Here is a 24847-nt window from a genome sequence, read left to right as displayed (position 1 = left end):
TCGGCAGCTACTAACATCATTGCTGCCGTTGATAGAATTTTGGCTGATCGTTTGGCTAGCGAGATTACGTTGCAGCTGCCACGGTTATTCGTCCCCATAATCAGCATCTTAGAGCGAATAACAGAGGCATGCGCAGAAGGACTTTACCGTTCTGGGTGTTTCGACTCAACAAAAGAGTCGAAAAGTTGAGAAAGGAGATTGGCCGTGTCACGCAAACACTTCTTGGAAATCCATCACCAAGAGTGCACAGATGCGTTGCGAACATCTTTGGAAACTACCATCTGTCCAATGATATGCCAATCGAAGAAATCCTCGAGGTGCTGAAGCAGAAACTTGCGGTATGCTCCAATCGCATCCGCAGGTACCAAAAAATCTTTCAGCGAAGGACAGACAACATCTTGTTCTTCCAGAACCAACGGGGATTCCACAAAAATCTCACCAACTTAGGTAGGGAAAGTAACCTCGTGTTTGGAGCGAATCCAGACGTTGCAATTTAGAAGCAGCGTGGCTCCCACACCTTATGCGTTCATGCAAGGCTCTCCCCGAAATGACCATGCCCAACGTAACGGAAGTCGATGTAGAAACAGCACTTGACAAGGCAGGCAATTGGAAGGCGCCATGAGTTGACAAGATTTACAACATCTGCTGAAGCGGTTAAAGAGCAGGAACAGAATATTGGCAAATCAATTTAATCAGTTGATTGCCGATCCTGAATTACTTCCAGAATTTTTCACCAAGGGGATAACTTTCCTCACCCCCAAGGAACAGGGTGCCTCTTGCCCTTCAAAATGTCGACCAATTGCTTGTCTTCCTATCATCTACAAGGTCTTCACTTCAGTTCTGTGCGCGAACATCTCAAAACATCTTGATGTTCATAAATTGATAGCTGAGCTGAGGTGAGCAAAAAGCATGCGCAAAAGGCTCCCCAGGCTGCAAAGAACAGCTTATAATGGATACGGTCGCGGTAAAGCAGGCTGTCCATCACAAACGAAATATCTCGACAGCCTACATCGATTATAAATCAGCTTTTGACTCCATATCACATTCGTGGTTACTACAAGTACTACGCTTGTCGTTTTTCTTCTGAGAACAGTAATGAAGAATTGGAGCACGAAGCTATCGATATCCTCACAAACATCGGAGCGATATCAATCAGGCGTGGCATTTTCCAAGGCGACTCTCTAGGCCCACTGTGGTTTCGTTTGGCTTTGAATCTGCTATCCCATCTTTTGCATGAAAGCAAATATGGGTTCCAAGTCAAGCATGGCATATTGTCGAAATATACATTAAGCCATTTAATGTATATTGACGACATCAAATTGTATGCCGAAGACGAGAACCAACTTCGCTCCTTGCTGGACATCACCATCCAGTTCAGCAGGGATATCGGCATGCAGTTGGTTTTGGAGAAATGTCGCATAAAAACAATTGTTCGGGGAAAACACACCGACAAAGAAGGATACAGCCAAAATAACATCCGAATTGAGGGTATGGATTCGGACGACGTCTACAAATACCGCGGCATATTGCAAACAACAACACCTGCTGTGGCAATAATTACATCAAAGTTGCTGGGAGAATTTGAATGGCGTCTGGATCTTGTCCTTAAAACTCAGCTGTACGGGAAAAATAAAGTCATGGCAATCAACACCTTCGCCATTCCCGTCCTTCTATACACTTTCGGTGTGATACAGTGGAGTAACACGGATTTAGAATCTGTCAATAGACGGGTAAGGGTAGTTCTTGTAAACAACAACATGCACAATAGAGCTGCCTAAAAATTGAGGATCACCATCCCACGTCACCAGGGAGGAAGAGGACCACTTCATTTAAAAACATTGGACTACAACCTCGTGAGTTTTTCTATGAGAAACAATCCTTTAGACAAATACATCAGGCTATCGTCATGGCAGATAATAAATTATCTCCTTTGAACTTGAGAAGCAAAGAATGGGATTCCACGTCGAATGTTACTTCAGTCTAACAGAAGGTCGACATGTGGAAAGAAAAACCCATTCACGGAGGTCATATCAAAAATTTGTTGTTGCCAGGCACTGACATCGAAGCCTTCAACAAATGGTGTACATTCTTCACGAATCCTCAATAACCAACTCCAGTTGCAGGTTATGCAAATGTGAAGAGGAGACCATCCAACACATAACATCTGCGTGCAGGATGTTGAGCAGTACCGAGTACACCAATCGTCATAATTCTGTCTGCAAGATACTCCATCAAAACATTGCGTTGAAGTGTAACTTACTGGCAATCTATCATCCTTATTATAAGTATACTCCGCAGAGAATCTTGGAAAATGAGCGGGTTAAACTACTGTGGGATCACACTATTGCCACCGACCACAGTGTTAATCATAACAGACCCGATCTAGTTCTGCTTCTCAAGGAAGAACGAGCGTGCTTTATAATCGATGTAGCCGTACCGTTGGACCGGAACACTGTTGAAAAAACAGCACGAAAAAATCCGGAACTAGGGCCCCTTGACAGACGATATGAAGCAGACTTGGAGACTACAAAAGATCGAAGTAGTCACAGTAGTAATTTCAGCGACGGGATTAGTCGCGCAGAAATTACATAAAGCGCTGAAAACGCTCGATCTTAGGGCCGGACAATACATGGAGATGCAAAAAGCGGTTATCCTTGCAACCTGTGCTATAGTCCGAAGAGTCCTGTTCGGTAACCATCTGACCTAGTGGATTTCAGTCTTGATCCGCACTGTCCTCGATTCAAGATCCATGTCTCTGTACTGTAGAACCACCGCATCATTGGCTGAAGTGTTTGCCGACAATCGGGATGTAGGAATACATTTTCGCATGGTCGCACACACTTCGCGTTAAAACGCATCATCGCTGTGATGCGGGTCTTTGGATGTGCCTTCAGCCCATCCTTAGATTGGTCGCCCCTCGGTCCGGTTGGGCGGGGAAGAGGGTCCGTGGGCTTTTTTTTTAACTATATATCCTGTGTGGAGTTGCCAGATCTCCCATCAGGCGCGTCTCTTCATGCGGATAAGGGAATACTCGGCGAATGTGTCATGGTCATACACATGCCACGCATCTGGAGATGTGCATGTATGGGCATGTTTATGCGCAGGCCGGGTAGGTGGGAAGTTAAACGCACCCGTGGATAAAAATTGGCTATGGAAGGGATACCCAGAAATGAAACCAAACGTGGAAGAGCAGAAGGAGAATGAAGAGTTACGGTGCAGGGCTTCGAAAACCCAGTACCGGCGGTTTTTGGGGGTAAGCATGCGGGCTCCCCGGCCGTCGATATCCAACGACCGCAGTGCCTCAGTAGTGGGAACTTTGGCTACTGTGGCATCTAATGTTAAAAGCGTACGGGAGGGACTGGAACTAGCTCCAGGACGGACCCGTTCAGAAGGAGCTCGATTTCTTCGCAGATCCTCTCCCACACGAGCACAAAGCCCTTACGATGGCTACCCCCAGTGGGAAGCGTATAGCGGGAGTTTTCGATGAGGAAGAATCGCTGACGCCGAATCATCCGAGCGATGTTTTGGGCAATGATCAGTCTGGAGCTGCCTTTACTGCCCTCGGTAAAAAGATCATGGAGCTGTGTGAGTTCATAAAGGAGCGCAGGAACATTCACCGAAATATAAGGGCCATGATAAGAGGCATCCGTTTGGTGTACGGCAAGGCCCAGGATGAACGAGTAGGGAAGTCGCCGATTGGAAAAGTGAACCAGGCAACTCAAGTAACGCCGGTTCAAAACACAAAAGGGGAGAAACCGGGGAAGAGGCTGCGCGAGAAGCTGAATGACTCAACAGGCCAGCAAACCCCGCAAAGAAAAAAGAACTCAACTCCCAAAAAGGCGGAGTTCATGAAAATTACAACTGAAGCTGCCAGTGAAAATTTTGCAGCGGCTACCTCGAGAGATCGGACCTTCAAAGGCGGATGTGGAAGCTTGGAGGAAGATAGAACCGCAGAAAAGAAATGATCGGAGGAAGAGAAGACCGGAGGTGATTATCATTTCCAAACGAGGCGAAGGGTCATACGCCGACATTCTCAGGAAAGTGAAGGCAGACCTCGAACTCACCAATTTGGGAGACAATGTCAGCCGCATTAGACTGTCCCAGAAGGGAGATCTTATGTTGGAGCTTAAGAAATCCAAGGATGTAACCGCGGACAAACTCTTGAGCCAAATCGGAAAGACTTTAGGACACGAAACTAGCAGGCCTGAGATGACTATAATCTGCAAAGATATAGATGAAATCACGACGAAGGAGGAGGTTCGCGAAGCGTTGGAGAAGCAGTTCGAACTTGCCGGACTACAAGAGTCAGCGATGAAAACGCTAAGGAAAGCCTATGGGGGAACACAAACCGCCATCATAAGCCTACCAGTGGAGAACGCACTCAAACTGTTAGCAGCAGGGAGAGTAAGAATAGGCTGGGTTATGTGTCGCCTTACGGAACAGGTGGCGTTAAAACGGTGCTTTAGATGCCTTGGCTTTGATCACATTGCGAAGTCATGCACTAACCCAAATGACAGGTCAAAGCAATGCAGGAGATGCGGAGTGGAAGGCCACATCAGCAAGGACTGCGGAACTGACCCAAATTGTCTACTGTGCAAAGGAAAGGAGGGTGTGGACCATCGGCTAATTGCAGGCAGCAGTAGGTGCCCGGATACAAATCAACCTCAACCACTGCGAGGCGGCGCAGGATCTACTCGCGCAAACCATCTGCGAGAAAAACATCGATGTGGCCATACTAAGTGAACCATACCGAAATCACGGTGGTAGCGTTTGGGTCAAAGACCAAACGGGCCAAGCAGCGCTGTGGACTTGTGGAGAACAAGCCTTCCAGGAAATAATGGAGCACCCGGACGAGGGCTTCATCAGAGCGAAGGTGAAGAGCATCCACATCTACAGCTGCTATGCTCCACCCAGCGCTACACTCGTCAAGTATGAGCGGATGCTCGCCGCTCTGGTTTTGGATGCAAGAGGACGTTGGCCGATCATAATAGGAGGCGATTTCAATGCGTGGGCTTTTGAATGGGGCAGCCGGACAACTAATGTCAGGGGACGTGTTCTCTTCGAAGCATTCGCGGAGCTGGACGTGGTACTGGCGAATGTTGGGTCTTCGTACACTTTCCGGGGAAGGGGCCTGCGGTCTATAATGGACCTGACATACGTGAGTGCCACTTTAGCCAGTAGAGTCGCTTGGCATGTCAGTGAGGACTATACTCACAGCGACCACCAGCAGACCATCTGCATAGAGATCAAGGGCGGGTGGTATGCTTGGCTGGACAGTGAAAGCGTTCGAGGGGGACACGTTTTCCGCGGTGCTCAAATCCGACATATTCCTGAATGGTATGGCTAGAGAAAAAGCCACCCAAATCACCCAATGGATGACGGAAGCATGCGATGCTGTGCCCAGAAGGCGATTGCTCGCCAGTAGGCAACCCAACTACTGATTGAACAACGAAATCGCAAGTTTGCGAGCCGCATGTTTCCGGGCAAGGAGGCTTTGCCAGAGGCTCAGGAAAAAACCTGGTGGCGACGAACGAGAGGAGGCACACAGGCAATTGCGTGGCCATCTAAAGGAAGGCATTCGAAGGAGCAAAAAGAACTGCTTCAAACAGCTGTGTGACCAATCCGACATACCCCGTTGGGACGAAGCTTACAGAGTGGTGATGAAAAGGCTGCGGAAATCACCCCAGGTGACCTGTCCTCCTGAAACGAATAGTTACCACTCTGTTCCCTCACCACGAAAATAGGGGAAGGCAAACTTTTGCCCATTTAAATGACGGCATAATACCTCCTGTAACTGTGGAGGAACTGCGGGAAATATGTGGTAGGTTCGGTGACAACAAGGCTCCAGATTTGGATGGCATCCCCTACCGAGCTTTGAAACTGGCAGTGAAGACTAGGCCCGACCTCTTCGCCAACATCTTCGAGGCGTGCCTAAAAAAAGGAATATTCCCTGCCCATTGCAAAAAGTAAAAGTTCGTGTTGCTTCCGAAGCCTGACAAGCCACCTGGAAACCCAGCGTCGTATCGTCCTATCTGCCTATTGGATACATTGGGGAAGGTGATGGAGAGAATCATCTACAACACACTCCTGCCATCGTCGAAGGCGGCAAAGTCAGATTCGTATGATCTCTGGCAACGCAGATAGGACGAGTCTCCGAAAGGTCGGTAGTCACACAGGCTCATTCGCAACATTAGGGTGTCGCTTGAGCGAAAACATGGGGAGACCAACTACCACATTACCCAGTTCCTCACGGGACACGGTGGTTGCTACAGGCAGTATCTGCACCGCTTTGGGTTGGATGATTCTCCGAACTGTCCCAGATGCAATGGCATACCGGAGGATCCAGAGCATGTGATGTTTCACTGCCCACGATTTGCGATGGAGAGATGGAGCTTAAACCAGGTGGTGGGCAGGAGCGAGACCCCGGAGAGCTTGGTTACTGAGATGCTGGAGTCCGAAGAGAAGTGGCTTACGGCTGGCTCCGCAATCTTCCAAATGCAATAGGAGTTGCTGAAGGAGCAAAGGAGGAGGAAAGTCGCAAATAGGAGAAGGACGAGTGCCTAAGACCAAACCTACCCCGAGAAGTAATGCCCTTTTAGGAGCTTGTATTCTTTTCCAAGTTGAACCGATGTTTATCCCTTCATTTTAATGAAAACTTAATAATATCTAGACAATTCTTCCGGAATTCCTGGTAAAATTAACAAACCAGCTACGTTTGAAATAGTTTTCTGGCATGTTTTTTGAGATAAATTTCGAATGCCGCGAATCCTGTCGCGCCACATCACTCCGCCCCCAGATGAAACCGAGGGGTTTCAGCGACCGAATCCGGAACTGTGTTCCCCATCAGTCCTTGAAGCGAACGCACCGTTGTTTAGGGTTGCACACGGGCTTCAGCCTGGACAAGGAGACCGCCTTTTTGTGTCCACCGATCTCGAGCTGGAAGAAATGTTCTCCCCGCTCGAGAACGCGGTACGGGCCTTCGTAAGGAGGCTGCAGCGGCTTCCGGACGGCATCCGTCCTGACCGTCTCGGGTTCTCCCCGTATACCAACTCCGCGGGGCTGGCAGCAAATTCCTCTCGGCGCAGTGACGACGGCGAAAGTGGCTGCGGCAATGATGGTGTCTGGTGCTTCGGTGATGGCGTCAGGGGCTGCGGTGTCTGTGACGACAGCGGTGGCAGCTGCTGCGTCCGTAACAACAGACGTGGCGACGACGGCGACAAGGGGGCTGCCGTGACGACGGCGACGAGTCTATTTTAAAACGGCAGCGATAAAATGCACATCACACACTCAGGATTTGCATCACGGAATCTTGCTGGCACCACGAAAGGCTTCTTTCTGTGGTACGGTGGCTGAGCTGGTGCTTTGACTCCTGCGGCGATGTTCGCTCCGGGGTCACCAATTTAGGAGCTTGTATTCTTTTCCAAGTTGAACCGATGTTTATCCCTTCACTTTAATGAAAACTTAATAATATCTAGATAATTCGTCCGGAATTCCAGGTAAAATTAACAAACCAGGTACGTTTGAAATAGTTTTCTGGCATGTTTTTTGTATTTTACAAAGTTCACGTATTTAACAAAGTTCAATACACAATTTCAAAACAAGTACTCCTATTATAAATCTGGGATATTAGAAATTATAATGATTTCCGTCCGTAACTATTTTCTTTCTGCACAAAACTCGTTCTTTTCACAATGACTGCCAACTGTCTTTTTTTTACTTATTATAATTATTTTTTTATCTGACGTTTCTCGTCACCTACTCTGTTCTTCACTCTTGTAGCGAGGTCTGAACTGAGTGGAACGCCGGTGACTTCATCTGTCCGCTGGTATTCGCGCCATTCGAAATAAATTTCAGGCGGCGGACGTGTCTTTCTAAGAATTTCCACCTCCGTGTACGTACCAGGTTCTTCCCAACCTGAATTGAAAACGCAGAGCTTTGACCAGGCGCGTGGCATGCGTTGCAGATAATGACATGGTTAGTTACGAATATCGCAAGTTAATCTTTAAACAAGTAGCCACGGACAAACAGAGCGTTTTCATTTCTGTTCGTCCTAACCCTAACCCTTAATCTATTCTTCCCTTTCTGCGCCTATCGGATGAATTGCAGTGACATTACACTATATTTCAGCGACTCCCCTCCGAATACCTTCCCTACCTTTGGAGGTAACCATGGGGCACTTCAACATTGGGGCTCTGTTACAGGGTTGACTGGTTCCCTATTACTCGTGGGAATACAATTTGGGATCTTTTTAAGGTTTTGTGTAAACACAAAACCTTATTAAAATCGGTTTACTGTCTGTCTGTCTGTCCGTCACACGCATTTTTCTCGGAGACGGTTATAGCGATTGGCACCAAATTTGGTAGAAAGGTGGGAACTGTGAACGCTCACGCATATAGTGAGTTACATCCCTTTTTAAGGGGGGGGTCCCCATACATGCAAAAGGGGGGTGTAAATTTTTTTTTCATCAAATATAGTCATGTGGGGTATCAAATTAAAGGTCTCGGTTAGTACTTTTCGAAACCGGTCTTAGTTTTGGCATCTGTTGAAAAGATGGGGAGTGCGGGGGGTTGAAAGTGGTCATTTTTTGAACGAACCCATTCTCAGAAACTCCCAAACGGAAAAATCTGGAGAAAATCAGGGGGCTGTCACTATATGGTGCCTAGGCTCCGAAATACTCTCCGTACCGATACCTGTTAAAATGAAGTAAATAAGAGTACATTAGTAGAATTTTTAGTAATTGACAGGAAAACCTCCCTTACGTTCACTCTAGAATCACAAAATTTTGCACCAATGTAGGCTAGAGCATAGAGCATGATCCTACCAAATTTGGTGAAAATCACACTATTACTAACAAAGTTATACTAGGTCAAAACTGTCGCTTCTCTGCAAATTCAAGACTATGAATGTAAATATTTCTTGAAATTTTCACATAATATATGCATATTTTACGCGCTACATGCTAATAGGGCAAATTCACACTCAAATCTCTTTATAAAGGAGATACACAAAACCTTTCATACCTGAAGCGCTGAGCTTCCGGTTTCCCGACTTTTTTTAAAATCCTTTAAATAGGATTGGCAGTTATGCCGTCAACCTCCAGGGACGGGAGACCTAGGCGTCGTATGGTTTGGACGAACCAACGCAATGAATTTATCGTTCGCGCCTACGGATTTGAAACGGAATCCATCCGGTTACAGACACCGACTCCATGATGCGTTCATAACCCACTTCCCGGAACTAAGTCATGTTCCGGAACAGAACAGATTATCAGTCAATACCAGGTGACAATGAAAAATAATCGAGTTGCCCTACCAACTAGGCAAACAAATTTCCACGAAGTTTCACTTGAGCTCGGTCTGGAGTCACCAACTTACCGGACTGAACAAAGGAGCAACTCAAATACTCCATCTATAATGCACCCCATGAACCTAATAATCAGGAGAAGCTTAGTGACTCGGGATGTCGACCCAATTTATAATGAGGCTTTGACCGCATTCCAAGTCGCATTCACAGAATATGTTGACATTCTCACAGATGCTACGCCAAAACCCCCAAAACTAAAGTATACTTCGACAACTACTATCATGATTGCTGCCGTTGACAGAATTTTGGCTGATCGTTTGGCTAGCAAGATCACTGCTTCAGAGGTTCACAGCCTGATCTACGTTGCAGCTGCCCCGGTTCTGGGTATTTCGACTCAACAAAAGAGTCGAAAAATTGAGAAAGGAGATTGCTCGTGCCACGCAAGCACTTCTTGTAAATCCATCACCAAGAGTACACAGATGCGTTGCAAACATCTTTGGAAACTACCATCTGTCCAATGATATGCCAATCGAAGAAATCCTCGAGGTGCTGAAGCAGAAACTTGCGGTATGCTCCAATCGTACCCGTAGGTATGAAAAAAGCTTTCAGCGAAGGACAGACAACATCTTGTTCTTCCAGAACCAACGGGGATTCTACAAAAATCTCACCACCCCAGGTGGATCAGGCAGAAGACTTCTGGAGAAGTGTTTGGAGCGAGTCCAGCCGTTGCAATTTAGAAGCAGCGTGGCTCCCACACCTTATGCGTTCATGCAAGGCTCTTCCCAAAATGACCATGCCCAACGTAACTGAAGTCGATGTAGAAACAGCAATTGACAAGGCGCCATGAGTTGACAAGATTTACAACATCTGCTGAAGCGGTTCAAGAGCAGTAACAGAATATTGGCAAATCAATTTAATCAGTTGGTTGCCGATCCTGAATTACTTCCAGAATTTTTCACCAAGGGGATAACTTTCCTCACACCCAAGGAACAGGATGCCTCTTGTCCTTCAAAATGTCGACTAATTACTTGTCTTCCTACCATCTACAAGGTCTTCACTTCAGTTCTGTGCGCCAACATCTCAAAACATCTTGATGTTCATAAATTGATATTTGAGGAGCAAAAAGGATGCGCGAAAGGTTACATCCATTATAGATCAGCATTTGACTCCATATCACATTCGTGGTTACTACAAGTGTTACGCTTGTTCAAAATCAACCCGATTGTCGTTCCTCTCCTCAGAACAGTGATGAAGAATTGGAGCAGGAAGCTATCGGTATCCTCACAAACTTCAGAAGGAATACCAATCAAGCGTGGCATTTTACAAGCCGACTCTCTAAGCCCACTGTTGTTTTGTTTGGCTTTGAATCCACAAATATGAGTTCCAAGTCAAGCATGGCATATTGTCGAAATGTACATTTTGTCATTTCATGTACATTGACGACATCAAATTGTAAGCCAAAGACGAGAACCAAATTCGCTCCTTGCTGGACATCACCATCCAGTTCAGCAGGGATATCGGCATGCAGCTGGGTTTGGCAAAATGTCGCATAAAAAAAATTGTTCGGGGAAAACACACCGACAAAGAAGGATACAGCCAAAATAACATCCGAATTGAGGGTATGGATTCGGACGACGTCTACAAATACCGCGGCATATTGCAAACAACAACACCTGCTGTGGCAATAATTACATCAAAGTTGCTGGGAGAATTTGAATGGCGTCTGGATCTTGTCCTGAAAACTGAGCTGTACGGGAAAAATAAAATCATGGCAATCAACACCTTCGCCATTCTTCTTTTTCTTCAGACTTTGTCCCGTTCACAAGCGGGGTCGGCTCGTCGTGATCGGTTTCGCCATTTGGCTCCATCCAATGCCTGATCTGGGTTCATTCTCGAGGCTTTCAAATCCCCATCTAGCGTATCAAGCCACCGTTGTTTAGGCCTGCCTTTTGGTCGTTTACCATCGACTTCAATGTTCAAACCAATCTTGGCAAGTGAATTCTCATTGGCACGAATTGCGTGACCATACCATCGAAAACGGCTCTCTCGCAATTTTTCCACGATCAGTGCAACCCCATAACGATCGCGGATATCCTCATTTCGGATGTGATCTAAACGTGTGACGCCACTAGTCCAACGTAGTATCTTCGTCTCCGTTACCACAAGACGCCGTTCATTGTCTTTTATAGTTGGCCAATACTCAGAACCATAGAGAGCGACAGGGCGGACGACATTGCAGTAAATTTTAGATTTGAGACGTTCGTTGATACATCGATCACAAAGAACACCAGTTGTGGAACGCCACTTCATCCAGGTTGCGTTAATGCGTGAAGCAATTTCATAATGCAGTTCTCCATTGGCTGATAGCGTTAACCCGAGGTATTTAAATCGATCACTTCTGGGCAGATCACTGCCGCTGACATTGATTGTGCCTGTTTCATTTATTTAGATTCAATCTGAGACCGTGTTGCATGAACCGATCATTCCATTTTTGGACAAGTTGCTGGAGATCATTTTTGCTACCAGATGTTAGGAAAACATCATCTGCATAAAGCAGTGTATTGTAGGACGCTGGACGTTGGATATCCCGTGTGACGGTGTCCATAAAAAGAACAAAGAGGAGTGGTGAGAATGATGAGAATGAATGAGATGAACACCAATAGAGACACGAAGCGGTTTTGATACATCCGCCATACTTCGAACTTTATTTTTCGGATCGTGGTAGAACGATTGAACCCAGCGCACGAGTTCATCTGGCACCAAGTATTGTAGAGCACACCAGATGAGTTCGTGTGGCACATGGTCAAACGCTTTCTCTAGATCCAGAAAGGCAATGTAAAGATGGCGATGCTTCTCACGGTGTTTCTCCATGAGTAACCGCGCAGCGTGTATTGCGTCAGTAGTTCCGCAGTTCTTGACAAATCCGGCTTGATTCACGGTTATTTCAACGATTTCGCGAATACGATTGTCAAGAATGCATTCAAAAATCTTCATGGTATGGGAATGTAATCGGATCGGACGGTAATTTGAACATTCTGCTGGACTACCTTTCTTCTTCCATATTGGGACAGTGGTAATTTCTTGCCAGCCAGATGATGTACTTCCTTCCTGAATAACCCAGTTAAAGAATTCACTGAGCGAAAGCGTTGGATCCCAGCTCTTCGCTTTCCACAACTCAGATGCGATGTCGTCAGATCCTGTTGCTTTCCCCGACTTCATTTGTTTTATTGCCTCCTCGACTTCTATATACTTTCGGTGTGATACAGTGGAGTAATACGGATTTAGAATCTGTCAAAAGACGGGTAAAGGTAGTTCTTGCAAAAAACATATACAAGATAGCTGCCGAAAAAGTGAGCATCACCATGCCACGTCATCAGGGAGGAAGGGGGTACTAGATTTGAAAACATTGCCCTACAATCAAAGGCATTCTCTTCGAAAGTTTTCCCTTGAGAAACAATCCTCCAGCCAAATACATCAGGCTACCGTCATGGCAGATAATAAATTATCTCCTTTGAAATTGAGAAGCAGATAATGGGATCCCATGTCGAATGTTACTTCAGTCCAACAGAAGGTCGACATGTGGAAAGAGAAACCCATTCACGGAGATCATATCAAAAATTTGTTGTTGCCAGGCATTCACATCGAAGCCTTCAACAAATAGTTGACTAATGGTGTACTTTTCTATGAGACCGAAGCATTCCTAACTTCAATTCAGGATGCTTCGCTCCCAACAAAAAATTACAAACGGTGCATACTTCACGAGTTCTCAATCACCAACTCCAATTGTAGGTTATTCAACTGTGAAGAGGAGACCATCCAGCACATAACATCTACGTGTAGGATGTTGAGCAGTATCGGGTATACCAGTCGTTATAACCCCGTCTACAAAATTCTACATCAAAACCTTGCGTTGAAGTATAACTTAGTGGCAATCTACCATCCTTACTACAAGTATACTCCGCAGAGAATCTTCGAAAAACTACTGTGGGATCATATTATTACCACCAAGGCGCGTCCCTTCGTGCAGATAAGCGGACGCAAGGTGAATGCGTTATGGGCATGCACATGCATGCATCAGAAGATGTGGGTGCATGGGCATCCCTACGCGCAGGCCGGGTAGGTGGGAAGTAAATCCCCACCCGTGGATAAAAATTGGCTATGGGAACGACATCCAGAAATCAAACCAATATGGACGACGAGAAGGGTAGTTTTTTACGGTGCAGGGCTGCGGGAACCCAGTACTGGCGTTTTTGGGAGTGGGGAAGCGTTCTCCCGGCCGTCGATATCCAGTGACCGCAGCGCTTCAGTAGTGGGAAACTTGGCTACTTTAGCATCTAATGTTACAAGAGATCTTAGTGGAGTGGAAATGAGATCTACACCGGATCCTTTTCGAAAAAGCTGGTGACCTCCCAAGTCACCACTGAAGGCAACTTTACTACTAGGCAGTCGAGATTAGTCGAGGGAGCCGAAAAGGAACTGTAAAATGCTATCGTGGAGTGTGGATGGAATAAGTGAATCCCTTGATATCCAACAAGCGGCCAAGAAGAAAAAAGCCTCATCACCAAAGAAAGCTGCACCGGCGAAAGTTCCGGGTAGTTCTTTGATTACGGGTCCAACTGTGACAAAAGGAGAGCAGCCTACAGCTCATAAACCCGAAGAATGGACAAAGTTGGGCGGCAAAAAGCGCACAAGAAAAAAAGAAGTCTCGTCCGGAAGTAAGGAGAATGTCCTACGCCGACATCCTTCCAAAAGTCAAAGCCGATCCGGAACTGACAGACCTAAGTGACAGTGTGAGCCGTATCAGGCGCACGCAAAAGAGTGATCTGTTGCTGGAACTATAACAAATGTAGTGAGAAGATAGTGGATAGCTTTCGCGGCCAGATGGAGAAGGTACTAGGCGAGCAAGCAGACATGGAAGCTCAGAAGCAACAAATAGTGACCGAGTCCAAAGACCTAGACGGGGTCATATCACCAGAGGATATCTGTGCTGGGCTAAAGGAACAATTCAACCTTAGCGACCTAAAAGACAGTGCCATCAAAAGGATTAAGAAGGCATATGGAGGTACACAGACCGCTATTATTAGCTTGCCGGTGGAAACTGATTACCATGGGCAAGGTAAGAATAGGTTGGGTCGTGTGTCGACTTAGAGAGCAAATATTTCTCAAGAGATGCTTCAGATACCTCCATTTCGGTCACTTTGCAGCAGCATGTACTAGCGAGTACGACAGGTTGAGAAGCTGTACGAAGTGTGGTAAAGAGGGCCACTTTATCAAAGACTGCATTGAAGATCCACGATGGGTGAACGACTCATCGGGAAAGAATAACCGGACCTTCGAAGTAGCCTTAAGAAGGCTATGCGGGAAAGCAAGAGGAATTGCTACAAGGAGTTGTGCCTTGAAGGAAATACGGAACCGTGGGGCGCAGGTTACAAGGTTGTAATAAACAAGATTCGTGGACAAAAATCACCTCAAGTGAGGGCCCGCGAATCTTGTTCAAAATAATCGCAATTCTTTTCCTAAAACAAGAAGAAAGCGGACCTCTTCCAATGGTTCAACAGGACGTTTTCACAATCCCCGAGGTGACCGAGAAGGAAATATGGGAGATCTGTGGACGAAATAGGAACCATGAGGCTCCGGGATTGAACAAGATTCCGAACAAAGCCCTGAAGTTAGCTGCTACAATCAGGCTCGCATGGTTCAAAAGTACATTTGAATCATACATGGTTGAAGGAGTGTTTCCCCCTCAGTGGAAGAGGCAGAGGTTGGTTCTACTAACGAAACCCCAAAAATCACCTGGCACACCCTCTCAATATCGCCTTATCTGTCTGTTAGACATTATGGGGAAAATGTTGGAGAGGGTAATATACAAAAGGCTACTTCCGTTCGTCGAGCTAGCTGGTGGTCTATCGGAGTGGCAGTGTGGGGGTTTCGTAGAGCGCGGTCCACGGTTGATGCCATTGCAACAGTCGTGAACCTGGCCCGAGAGGCATCGGCTGCTGGTAAGTACTGCGCGGTGGTAACGATGGATGTCAGGAACGCCTTTAACTCAGTCAACTGGGGTTGGATTAAGGACACCCTGGCTAAACTGGGTGTCCCTGATTACTTAGCTCGGATAATAGAGAGTTATCTTTCGGAGAGACTTCTTTGGTAGGAAACGGACAACGGAACGATGGAATATATTGTGGCAGCAAGCTTCCTACTAGGGGCCCCTGCTGTGGAACATAATGTAAGACATAGTGCTCGCCTTCGCGTGCCAAGGGAAACAACATTGATTGATTTTGCAGATGAGCTGGCAGTGGTAATAGTTGCGAAAGACCACCAGGATGTGGAACTGTATGCAAGTGCTATGTTCTTTCCTTTCAAGGGGAGTAAACCTCCTTTAATAAATCCGTAATCCAGGGTGAAAGAATCAATGCGCCTATCGGATGAATTGAAGTGAGGTTACACTGTATTTCAGCGGCTCCCATCCAAATACCTTCCCAACCTTTGGAGGTAACCATGGGGCATTGCAATATTGGGGTTCAGTTGCAGGGCTGAATGGTTCCCCATTACTCTCAAGAATAAAATTTGCGACCAGGGACACGAAGACAGTACCCAACACGGTTAAGGGTCGTTCAACAACATCAGAGCGGCTTGAATGTTTTGACGGTTATGCCGTTAACCACCAGGGACGGGAGACCTAGGCGTCGTATGATTTGGACGAACCAATTCAACGAATTTATCGTCCGCGCCTATTACCGTTCCACGAGTTTGGAACGGAATCCATCAGGGTACAGACACCGACTCCATGATGCGTTCATAACTCACTTCCCGGAACTAAGTCATGTTCAGGAGCACAACGTCGTCAATGGTGGGTGATAGTCAAAAATAACCTAGTTGCCCTACCAACTAGGCAACAAATTTTCCACGAAGTTTCACTTGAGCTCGATCTGGAGTCACCAAATTATCGGACTGAAGAAAAGAGCAACACAAATATTTCACCAGTAAGGCACTCAATGAACCCAGTAATCAGGAGAAGCTTAGTGACTGGGGATGTCGACCCAATTTGTAATGAGGCTTTGACCGCATTCACAGAATATGCTGACATTCTCCCAGACGCTAAGCCAAAGATCCCAAAATAAAGTTTACTTCGACAACTACTAACATCATTGCTGCCGTTGACAGAATTTTGGCTGATCGTTTGGCTAGTGAGATTACTGCTACAGAGGTTCACAGTCTGATCTACTTTGCAGCTGCCACGGTTATTCGTCTCTATAATCAACATCTTAGAGCGAATAACAGAGGCATGCGCAGGTGGATTTTACCATTCTGGATATTCCGACTCAACAAAAGAGTGGTAAAGTTGAGAAAGGAGATTGGTCGTGTCACGCAAGCACTTATTGGAAATCCATCACCAAGAATGCACAGAAGCGTTGCGAACATCACTGGAGACTACCATCTCTCCAATGATGTATCAATCTGAGAAATCCTCGAGGTGTCGAAGCAGAAACTTGCGGTATGCTCCAATCGCATCCGTAGGTATCACAAAAGCTTTCAGCGAAGAACAGACATCTTGTTCTTCCAAAACTAAAGGCGATTCTATAAAAATCTCACCAACTCAGGTAGGGAGAATAACCTCAATCTTGATCAGGCAGAAGACTTCTAGAGAAGTGGTTGGAGTGAACCTAGCCGTTGCAATTTAGAAGCAGCGTGGCTCCCAAACCTTATGCGTTCATGCGAGGCCCTCCCAGAAATAACCGTACCTGACATAACTGAAGCTGACGTATAAGCAACCCTTGAAAAGGCAGGTAATTGGATGACGCCAGCAGTTGACAAGATTCACAACTTCACTGGCTGAAGCGGTTCAAGGGCACTCACAGGGTATGGCAAATAATTTTAATCAGATGATGGTCGATCCTAAGTTAGTTCCAAAATTTTTCACTTTTTTTAACTTTCCTCATCCCCAAGGAACAGGGTGCCCCTTATCCTTCAAAATGTCGACCAATTACTTGTCTCCCTACCATCTACAAGGTTTTCACTTCAGTTCTGTGTGCGAACACCTCAAAACCTCTTGATGTTCATACATTGATAGCTGAGGAGCAAAAAGGATGCGCAAAAGGCTCCCGAGACTCCAGGAAGGAAATCGGCATGCAATTGGGATTGTCCTGAAAACTGAGCTGTACGGGAAAAATAAAATCGTGGTAATCAACACCTTCGCCATTCCCGTCCTTCTATACACTTTTGGTGTGATACAGTGGAGTAATACGGATTTAGAATCTGTCAATAGACAGGTAAGGATAGTTCTTGCAAACAACAACATGCGCAAAAGAACTGCCTAAAAATTGAGGATCACCATCCCACGTCACCAGGGAGGAAAGGGACCACTTGATTTAAAAACGTTGGGCTGCAATCTCGTGAGTTTTTCTTTGAGAAACAATCCTCTAGCCAAATACATCAGGATACCGTCAGGGCAGATAATAAATTATCTCCTTTGAACTTGAGAAGCAAAGAATGGGATTCCACGTCGACTTCAGTCCAACAGAAGGTCGACATGTGGAAAGAGAAACCCATTCACGAAGCCAGATTATTGTTTGGTATAATGAGGGATCCTAGGCCCACATCTACTTGATTTTGGCCGGACCAAATGAAGAGCAACTTTCACTCACTGTGTAGACCAGAGGTGAGGCAGCGTTTGAGGAGTTGCCTCTGCCCTGGACGAAACCGTTAGTCCCTATTTGTTAATGCTTGGGTGTTATGCTCAAAACAAGCGGTCCGTGGGCTAAAAAAACCTGATAGTAAGTTGCTCTTCATTTGGTTCGATCCAATATCAAGTGGATTATCCCAAAAATTACCTCCACTTGCCTATAGCCGTATGTATGGTTGAGGAGTTTGGCGCCGCTAATTTGAGTTATTGCGGGATTAATTTGCGATTTCGCGATACCGGGAGAACTGAGACATCTACGCCTACGTCGATTAGGTAATGGCGCTTGTTCAAAGGATCATAGACGATTATGTGGCGGGGAGCTGCGTTTCGGGTAGCCACCGCCGGAGCTCCCAACGAGTTCAGTTTTTTGATGCCGTGAACATGCACGGGCTGGTACAATTCTTTGCCTTGTCGGAAAAAATGCGGTGGTACCAACACATTGCAGGACTCGTTGAAGTCCCCGACGCGCTACAACTCGATTGCCCATTTCACTTGGCGAACGATTTCGAGACCTACCTTCTGAACGCAAAGCTCCCACTGCTGCCGCTAGCTTAGAGATAGTGGCCACCATCTGTTGAAGCTGGGTAATTTGACTCATGGCCTCCCGCGACACCATTGGCCATGGGGCGCGCATGCACCTCGTGGATCTTGCCTGCGATTAACAATGCCTTCAAATCTTTTAAATTTAACCAATTCAATTTATGTAAAATAAATAAATAAGTCGAAATACCGGAAGCTGGCGTTTCATGTATAAAGATTCTTTATTCAACTTATGTGGGAAAGTTCGACTGAAAACCCAAAATATTCCTTCATACTTTTTTCAAACTTCATTGAGTAGATATTATGTTCACCGTAAACAAACAAACATTGCCTATTACCGAAAACTATGCTTATATATGTTTAGCTAATTTTTTTTTTTGCTGCTTACTTTCTATTCGTTTATTTGAATAATTTTACTAATGTTTGATTCGATTTACTTTTGATACACACTTTGATATCTAACCTTGACCTACACTCTAGGGTTATCAATCCTCGTTACCGCCATTAACATGAAGTGAGTCCTTGAGGGTTTTACGTGAGCACCTGTCAGGAAGACTTAATCCCACGGTCTTCTTAAGACACGGATTGATATTGTGACCACAATCAGAGCTCCGCTGTGACAAGCAACAACGGTACCAGTCTATACCAATTGCATGGCTTAGCATTCATACTGGTGGATGCAAGACCTAAATAAATCTCTACCGAACTAAGGAGTACAGCACCCATATTGAACCGCAACACTACGCCGAGGCCCAAAGGTCTCTTCTCGCTTGAACATAACCACAACCCCCATGAACCTCCCATTAGGGGGCCAACCGCAAACAACCGAACTAAACTAACATACAACAGGAATTCTCCCGAAGTATGTGAGTCCAGGGGCTGTCCCGGTTCCCATGGTACCAGTATACCCCTGGTAAGGTTTCGTAACTAATTGCCACTTCAGATGAGCGCCCGTGCAGGCTCGGATCTGATCGCCCTGATTAGGCTTTTGGAGCATTCGCCTACTGCATCACGGCCGGCAAACCAAAGTGATACAGCGCCTCCCGATTCCACCACTATGGAGGTTCTCATCGGCCACTTGGTTTTGGTTCAGCCGACAGGGTTGCCGCCCCGTCTTCCTCACCGCCATTAACATGCAAATATATTTTCGGTGAAGTCTTTGCAATGAGGATTTTTACTCTATTTTCCATTCGAAATGAGTGGCCTGATGTAACTTCCAAAGCTTCCAGTGGCAAAAAAATCACTATCTGTTTTCTTGGTCGCCCAAAACTTGTTTACTTGGCGTGGCGACCTAATACATTTCTATTTTTCAACAAATGTAATCGCTGCAGTTTGGGAGCAATTAAACGGTGCACTTAGAAGAGTGAAAGGTAACAAAAAACGTCTGCCCGGATCGACAATTGCGAACAAAAAGAAGTTGTTTACCGACCGGTTGCATCGAACAAAGGGATTTTTCATACATCGTGGCGAGTTCGAATATGCTATGGAGAGCGCCGGTGGTGGCATCTATCCGTCGCATTAACAACATTCGAAATAAATTTCCAATGTTGCTGCGTCCTGCTGCATAAATGTAAAAGTTTCACCTTCTATAACTTTCTTGATAATAGCTGCATTTTCTTAAAACTTGCCAAAGTTATGCCTTATGTTATCCCTTATGCAAGTGCTAGTTCTATCATCGGCTAAATTTCTAAAATATGCTAATATACTATTATTAACTTTATTTGTGGAGATATCGCAACGGGATATATTTTGAAACATCAATTTCGATTAGATACACCACTGTGATTTTTTTCCAATTTTTCGGAGGGATAGGTTTTGAGAACGAGACCCGTTACATTTTTGGGGGGCATATTTTGAGCCATCACTCTCATTTGGGATACATTCTGTGAAAAAAAAAATAGCACACTCCTTTCACATATATAGGGAGCCCTCCTCCTTAAAACAAAATGGCGCCACTTACTGTGTATAAAGGGAGCAACAGACCACATGCTCTCACCAATTTTCGTAACGTTTTAGCCGTTTCCGAATAAATATATATACAGACATCGAATTGATTCTAATAAGATTTTGTTTCATATAAAACCTTACAAATGTAGGTTATTGCTGGAGTTGCGGAAACTTGTTCGAAGTATGCCTGACTTTCTTCCTTCGACGGCTCAGTTTTTTTCAGGTGACTAATGAGTCACCTACAAAGCAGAATATTGCTGTTCGGATGTGGGGCACGAGCAAACTACCGGACTCTCTGGGGATAGTACAGGAGCATCGGCTAGAATGTATATTTTGTTCGTCGGAGTCTTTGAATGGTTCTGCAGCTCCGTTGCTACCTCCATTTGTTGTTGCAAACTCTTAAGGTTGTGCTTTCCTCTGGAGTTGCTGGTATTTCTTCAACAATCCCGCCTTTTGCTGGTACAGGCTCCGCAAATTTAGGTGGTTGTACCGGGGCAGTTGGTTATTCTTAATATTACTTTTCTTACCTAATTTTCTGCTCCACAATAACATACATTTTTGACTATCAGAAATTTCGAAAAATTTAACTGAGCGCAATTTTGTATCATAAAGCCGTTAAATAACAATCATATTATATAATTAATAAATTTGACTATTATTTTTTCGACGGTTGTCTGCAGACTACTAGCCCGAAGTGGGCCTCGAGGATGTCATCTTGCTACCAACAGATAGGCGAGCTACTCAGATGGGTGAGTTTTGCGGCGCTACTTTGGAGTGGAGCTCGGATGAATCTCTGCTAAGTGGCTCCACACAGCAACTCCTCCAGATTACAGATATAAATATGATATGGATACAACATAGACTATAATGTGAAACATAATATTCCAAAGTTTGATCAAAAACATACTTTAATGATACAGTTGCAGTAGCTCAAGGTTGCCTTTTCAGTGTAAATTTATTACAACCCAAAATACTAAGTGTCAATATTTCACTAAAGTGAACGACTCATGCATCACCGCAACTATGATGGAGTTCAAAATCCAACATTTTCGGGAGTCGTCCGGCATGCCACCCTCTATAGTCCTGAGTGGTGGCCGACTGTCGAAAACAATTAATGGCGCCCCACGATAATCGAGGCACGTTTACGTTGGACCAGTGGCATAAAATGCAACAATCACAAACGCGACCCCCAAACTGACTAACTCATACTCCCTCAAACAAGCACATTACCTCTGCCTTGTGTCACGGTGCTTCGTAAATTCAGTCTCTTATGTAGAGAGGAATACCCGTGATTGTTTAAAGTTCTAGCATCTACATCTACAAATTAATCACAACTTCCCTAAAATCGGTTGATGTTTGTCTTCTTTACTTTTACTTTTTAAAGGCAGCATTGCACATTTACACTTCGAACTCCTTACGGATATTCCTTCGCGATCACTGCGTTGTGACTGATCACATTTTTATGCAGTTTACTTAAAATAGAGGAAATGCAAAACTGCTGATGTAGTCGTACGATGACTTTTGTCGTTTGAGATAAGATGTATATTTGTACTTTTTGCAAAAAGGCAATGGAATAAGTAATATATAATAGAAACAAAAAACGATACGAAATGAAAAATACCCGATGTTGGTATCGTACAATGAATTATTTCGCCTAGCGTATTTAAAAATAGTCGGGGAGATGTATATGTGGAATCAGTCATTGTTTCCTTTCAATTTTCTTAACAAAAAATTAAGATGATAGTTATGGATTAAAGGAGCGGTATTTTTATTATGTTGGTTTACCTTGAAACATGATATCTTTAAAAATATTATCAATTTTGCGACTTCAAATGAGAAAAATATTTTGAGCACACCGTACTCAAACCTCATGACCACAAATTTAGTTATTTGTGTCATTGCTTCCGTAATCATGTTGCAATTTGGCAAGTTAATGAGCATAAAGGAATATATAAGCGATCATGATAGGATTTAATAACTTCGCCAATCTGAAATTTCGATATTTGTTTCTAAATGAATTTTGATTGATGAGGTGTTATAGGCAGGTGTATTCTGTAGTCGATTAAATTTAATAGCTTAACAAATATTTAATTGGTGAAAACGGCTGTTTCCATAACATAAAATTTACTTCTAAGAGTTTGAAGCGTCCAACGATGACTAACACGGAAGTACTGCGCAAATATTTACCGACTTACTGCCATATAAAAAATGTTGGAAAATGTGTTCAAATTTACCAAATTGTCGAAATCGACCCTACTGAGGCTTCGCTTTGAACGATTTGTAGATCTTACCGGGACGGCACTATCGCACTCGCATATAAGCTAAATGTATTTCAATGTAGATACTAGAAAAGTCCTTCTAAGCTAAATCATACCGTAAACGCTTGATCAGAATTATTTATACATATCGATACTCTACGAACAAACTCCACCGCTAGGCAACTTACGAAAAAACCCACTAATTGACAGCTTGCCTAGAAATTGCGAGCCCATAGGCGCTCGCGAGCCTCTGTACGTGAATGCCGTTCCATTTGCTTCCAAACGTTTCTAGAGCACTTCGAAATCAAACGGGTCTGAGGGCATTCCGAATGTTTAATTGTCATGGCATGTTGAAAATGCTTCTAGCGAACTCAGTTAATTCCAGCAGGAAATGTCGCCCTAACATTCCCTGAAATAACAACTGCTATGATTTCAAAATAAGATTATTACAAAGGAAAGGTTTCCAATTTAACTATAGAATTTTATTTATGGTGTGGTAGCAAACGCGTGTTTCTGACCCATGTGTCCTTCACTGCTACCTCAACACAAATAAAATACTGTAGTTAAATGGAAACCTTTCCTTTTTAAAATTTTCATTCTAAAAATGAACTATAGTCGTAAAAAAGTGACGCGAATCACACGGAGCGCACCATTTGAAGTCTGGGTCAAACCGCGTGCGTTTTTCGATTGCCCGCCACTCGCAACGACCCATGCAGGAATTCCTCTCGATACCTAAAAGGACGAAATTGTTGAGATAGTCGTAACGTTAAATTACATGACATACAAAATAAGATGCAAATATAAATATAAATTCCTAAATAATTCCCTCCAGACGTTTTACCAGTTAAATGCTCGCAAAGCCCTCAAACACGTTTCGTTTAGAAGTGCATGTAACACGCCCCCTACCAAACGGAACAACTTATCGAAATTTCATACGAAACGAATTTTATCACAACCGCGGCTAAATGCAAACACGACGTAGGAACGGCGTACGCTTAAAAGTTCCAGTTTTTCATAATGAAAAAAAACAGCGCGCCTCAGTTGCAACGGTGGTGCACGGGTGTTCCCCGCCGGAAAATTCCGTTTTCACAGTTACACGCAGTCATAAACCAGACCACTCCAGATAAGAAAAATGAAACGACAACGACAAATAGAGATAAATTTAAGACGCGAGAATCAATTTTCTGATTAGGCTTAAAATGCGTATGAGCAGAAAGATGCATTTTAATAAGTCGACGCGATAATGTATTTCAGATAATTCTAATGAGCGTTTCATTTTTCTTATCTAGTCAATAGTTCGAAGGTTGATTTTAAGACAATGTTGTCCACATATAAGGACACCAAAAAGACATGGAACGAGCAGTTGAGTTGTTAGAGTTGAGTTTGTCGAAACAAATAAAATTATTAATATAAATATAGTAAATCGTGCGTTTTCATTTTCAAGGAAATATATATCTGGCGCAGTCGGTAGGATGCGTCTCGTGTAAATTAAATGAAAAAACGATAACTTTATATTCGGAGTGACAAATTTTGAATAAACATTTTAATTTATACGCGAGTTTTAACTCCTTAGACGCAGTGAAGACTTAATCGATAAGATTTTGCAAAGAAAGTGAATTAACGCATCAATTTTACGTGACACACAGTGAAAAAGTTGCGAAGATATTATAACAATACACGAAACGTGAGAGACCACAGCAATTAATTGTGTTGAAGAATCTCCAAGCGTTATAGAAATGACGGAAGAAAAAACCACAGGTATGAGCAAAGTAATTCTATCACCCTCAGTCCTCAGCTCAAAATTGAGTATAACTTTGGATCCAATCAAACACGCTTCACATTTGCCTATATTTGACGGATGCCGGGACCAGCTTAAGAGTTTTACCGACATGGTGGACGTTATGGTACCCATACTTCAGGACTACGATACATCATCGCAAATTATAGTTTCTAATATAATTAAAAGTAGAATAGTTGGAAAGGCGAAACAAATTTTAGATTCCAGTCCCCATATAACTAAATGGGAAGAAATAAAAAAAATGTTATATGCCAATTTTTCGGATCAAAGAAATAGTAGCCAACTTCTAAATGAACTTAGATCTACAGAGTTCAGAGG

At 44.3% G+C, this 24847-nt stretch overlaps 1 protein-coding gene across 6 annotated transcripts in view; it reads right to left on the bottom strand.

The window, feature by feature from the left end:
* LOC119647249 (tubulin polyglutamylase TTLL4-like) overlaps positions 1 to 23645 on the bottom strand; it is a 429241-nt gene extending 405596 nt beyond the window's left edge. For 5 of the 6 annotated variants that reach the window (XR_005248821.1, XR_005248824.1, XR_005248822.1 and 2 more), the window contains exons 1-3: positions 23516 to 23643; positions 23382 to 23463; positions 22602 to 23140 (exon numbers count right to left, since the gene is read on the bottom strand). The gene's annotated coding sequence lies outside the window, so the exon portion shown is untranslated. Of the gene's footprint in view, positions 1 to 22601; positions 23141 to 23381; positions 23464 to 23515 lie in introns of all 6 variants that reach the window. The other variant, XM_038048127.1, reaches the window with a different exon arrangement.
* Positions 23646 to 24847: the final 1202 nt, after the last annotated feature.

The sequence above is a fragment of the Hermetia illucens genome, chromosome 1 (assembly GCF_905115235.1).
Source record: "Hermetia illucens chromosome 1, iHerIll2.2.curated.20191125, whole genome shotgun sequence".
Taxonomy (NCBI): Eukaryota; Metazoa; Arthropoda; class Insecta; order Diptera; family Stratiomyidae; genus Hermetia; species Hermetia illucens.
The sequence above is the reverse complement of the archived record's forward strand: the minus strand, read 5'-3'. Positions and strand labels throughout refer to the sequence as shown.